General features: G+C 33.8%; 1 protein-coding gene across 4 annotated transcripts in view; it reads left to right on the top strand.

Moving 5' to 3' along the window:
- The window catches only part of LOC113355438, a 7,810-nt gene extending 4,879 nt beyond the window's left edge, over positions 1–2,931 (top strand). For 2 of the 4 annotated variants that reach the window (XR_003362458.1, XR_003362457.1), the window contains exons 3-5: positions 250–357; positions 1,565–1,954; positions 2,538–2,931. The gene's annotated coding sequence lies outside the window, so the exon portion shown is untranslated. Of the gene's footprint in view, positions 1–58; positions 358–1,309; positions 1,379–1,564; positions 1,955–2,537 lie in introns of those variants that run through there. The other 2 variants (XR_003362456.1, XR_003362459.1) reach the window with 2 other exon arrangements.
- Positions 2,932–3,662: the final 731 nt, after the last annotated feature.

Here is a 3,662-nt window from a genome sequence, read left to right as displayed (position 1 = left end):
TTTAATTTCGATCTTGAATCAGGGATTTTTATCGTTTTTATCCTGTTGTTCTTGATAGATATGCAGACTGCTGATTTGTTAAGGTTGACTCCAATGTTTCATACTCCTAGTATAACAAAAAAAACCCAAATTTACTTCACCGGTTATTTTCCCAAGATACACATGATTACCAACAAACCCCTTCCCTTCCATATCTCATCCTGCAGTAATAAGGATAATGCAGATGTAAATTTGGTGTTGATCAAGCAGGCACCTGCACCTGTACTGAACAAGGATGTAACGAAAAACTCAATATTAACCGGTGACAAGTTGCAGTTGCATTCTGCTATTCAGGCAATTTTCTTAGCTGCTAAACGGGTTAGTCCTTCGATTCCTTTTTCTTCTCTAGTTTTTATTTCTCTACATGTACTATGGTTTCTTTTTTCTGTTGTTATTTATACATTGCCACCCTTTTACTGAACATAACTATTAGCGCCACCATCTCTATCTAACTATTATTTTCACCACCACTATGTTTGCTTAAGATCTTTATTTATCACTATTATCACCATACCAACCAGGCAACCACCACTCCCTTTATCGTTGTGTTACTACCATAATCTAGTATTCTAAGCCAAAAGGCCCATAACCCTTGGTGGCAAGTTTATTGTCTAACCTCGGTCTTCTATAGATAGTTATCTCTTAAAATAAAATTTAACAAATTCACAGGTATTCGTGTATCCCTAAACTGAAAGTATATTGCATACTTCCTGCGTCCCACAAAAGGTGGGATTTGGTATTTGAACAACAATTTTTAAGTAAAACATGTGAGAATAATTTTTAACCTCTAGATAAAAATCCCGACATGGGAAGAGCGGCCACGATCTGTTATTCTAATTCTAGCATTTGGATTTGTGCAGTGTGAATTGGGTCCCCCTGTCTCTCTTAATCGGGATATTTATCGGGAGATATTCTCAATAATAATAGCATTTCCGATATTTTAAGTATTTTTTCTCTGTATCTCCAGGGGGTTAAGACTTCGAATTGGCATCTCACAAACCCATATGGGTTTTTTTTTTTTGAAGCATGACATTTATTAAATTAGACTGAAATTACACGGGGTACGTAATACCCCATATGAGTATTTGTAAATGTTATATCCGTTAGGAACCTCTTTAAAATGCCTAGTATAAATGACTATAAAATTTTATATATTTTTTAGAGAAAATTATAACATACTATTTGTTAGGAACCTTTTTAAAATGCCAACCCAACAAGTATAAATATGACTATAAAATTTTATATATTTTTTAACAATACTATTTATCAGGGAGTATTTGCTTATCACTTATTTGGGCACAAAAATAAAAAGGAAAAATATCGCTTTTTGTGGTCGTAGGGAGTATATCAAGTAAGAATCTTTTAGCGTCCATCAATTTATTCGAAATTTGATATTCAAGTAAAATGCACCAATTTGCTTTACTCAAAATTTGTTTAAAAATATACAAACATCTAACAAAAATCGTATCTGAATAAGCCCCTTTTAATTACTACATGCCTAATGATCTTTTCTTGTTAAACATAGGTGTTTTCATCTGCGATCAAATTGGTTTCGCCCGGTGAGACAAGTTCATTTGTTTTAGAGAATGATTTAATATTGGTCGAGTACAATGGGGAGGAGATTGTGGGGGTTGTTCAGCATGTGGTTCATCATTTGGAAATGGGATTAATGGAAACTACTCTACTGTGTGAACTTGGTTTAAAGGATTTTAAAATCAATTGCGATAATGTATTCAATCTAACCTTACTTAATGAGGAGAAAGAGAAAATGTGGCTAATTTATACCTCAGTGGAGTGCAAAGAAGATGATGTGATGAAGATGGTGGACGAGATAAAAGATATTTAAAATGCTCATGATGATGTGAAACCCAATCCTTAGATGGTTGGGGTGGATTTTATGGATCCCCAGAGAAAGGTATGAATTTTTGTTGTTAGGTTTGATGTGAATTATTCTCATATTCATATCCCGTGGATATATTATTTATCGTAAAAAAATTGTGGGAATGTTATAAACACCCTCCATTTTAGATGATTTTGCACAAATATCCCGAGGATAAAAATCGACATTTGTTGGAAGCAACTTGTACTAGTTGCTTTCACTTCCGCTTTTAGGAGATAGGGCAAAGGTGTATTTTAAGAGGTAGATTTTGAGGAGTATTTAAATAAGGGTATATTTCAATAGGGGTATTTAAAAAAACATGTTCTTTTAAAGCTCTACACTCTAACCGAAAATGAGAGCATTGGAGATATATAATACCATGATCCACCATTTTGAACATTAACTATTAAAGATTAACGGTTGAAATTGAAATTTATGCACAATAAAATTTCATATTGCTTAACTCTAATTCTTGGAAGGAATATGGAGTTTTATGAGAGGAATATCTCACTGAAAAATTAGCTTCAGATTTATTTCCGTTTGGTTTTTCTTTTGAAAATTCGTGCCACCGTGTCATGATAATTCCATTTTAACATGATAACTTTTTCTGTTAATACAGATTGACGTGATCTGTCATGTTGCATGCTCCAAGCTGAAGGCTCCTCACTTCCAGAGTTACATGGAAATCAGGAAGAAACTATTATCGGATATTGATAAAATTCGAAGCAAACACGGAAGTAAGGATGGAAGTAAGAATCCAAAGCAATCGGAGTAGAGCCAGAGTATAAGAATGTATCAATAGCTTTTTCTTTGAAAAGGAAATAAAATTTTCTTTTTTAGGAAAGGAATGTATCAATAGCTGATGAATTAACTAGAAGTATCCATGTCTAATGAATTAACTAGAAGTTTTAATAGGAGGTTATCTTTACTTTTTGTTTTTTTACTTGAAAATAGTTGTACCTTCTTAGGAGCTGCTGTAATCCATAGAATGAAATTTGAGTTCGTTTATTTTAGCAGCGATTCTAAACAAACCGTGTAAACAGACCACCAAAATCGCATCTCAATTTTTTTCTCACAAATTTTTGGTGTGATCTCGATGGACCCCGCGGAGCGTAGCAGGGGTTTCCTTTTTGGGCTTTGTTGTGTCTACTGGTTTCCGTGTGGGTCAATCACATGGTTCCTTTAAATTTTTTGTTATTTTAGTAGGAAATACCGTTAGTTTGGTCCAGATGACCGGATCAACTGTCTGTTTGGTCTTTTAAAAAAATATATATTACTGTTTGGTCATAGAAATTATTGTTTAGTCTTAGGATGGACAATACCCACGTAGGGTGATGTCATTAATGGTGTGACAGTCCTTTAATAGTGGTAGAAATAGAACGCGCGATTGGGGGATATGGAAACTAATTGGGGGATATAGCTACATGACAAAATAGGGAACCTAATATCAAATCTGGGTCACCCCTTATGTAATTACTTTTTTAATTCCTAATCTAGCCCTCACTAATCACGTTTAGTGGTTAATAATAATTAGTAAAATCTTAAGTATTTGGGGGATAAATTAATGTGTATTTTTATTTGAATTTGTGTGAGGGAGGTGAGAGTAGAAGGAGGGGAAAATATTTTTAGGTGGAATTTTTTTGTGAAAATGAAAGATGATTGTGAGGAGAGAATTGCAGCTGCTGAATCTTTAGCTCAACTACAACAACAATCATATCTTCAATCTTCGGTTAATGATAAAAAC

Source organism: Papaver somniferum, chromosome 3, assembly GCF_003573695.1.
Source record: "Papaver somniferum cultivar HN1 chromosome 3, ASM357369v1, whole genome shotgun sequence".
NCBI lineage: Eukaryota > Viridiplantae > Streptophyta > Magnoliopsida > Ranunculales > Papaveraceae > Papaver > Papaver somniferum.
The sequence above is the reverse complement of the archived record's forward strand: the minus strand, read 5'-3'. Positions and strand labels throughout refer to the sequence as shown.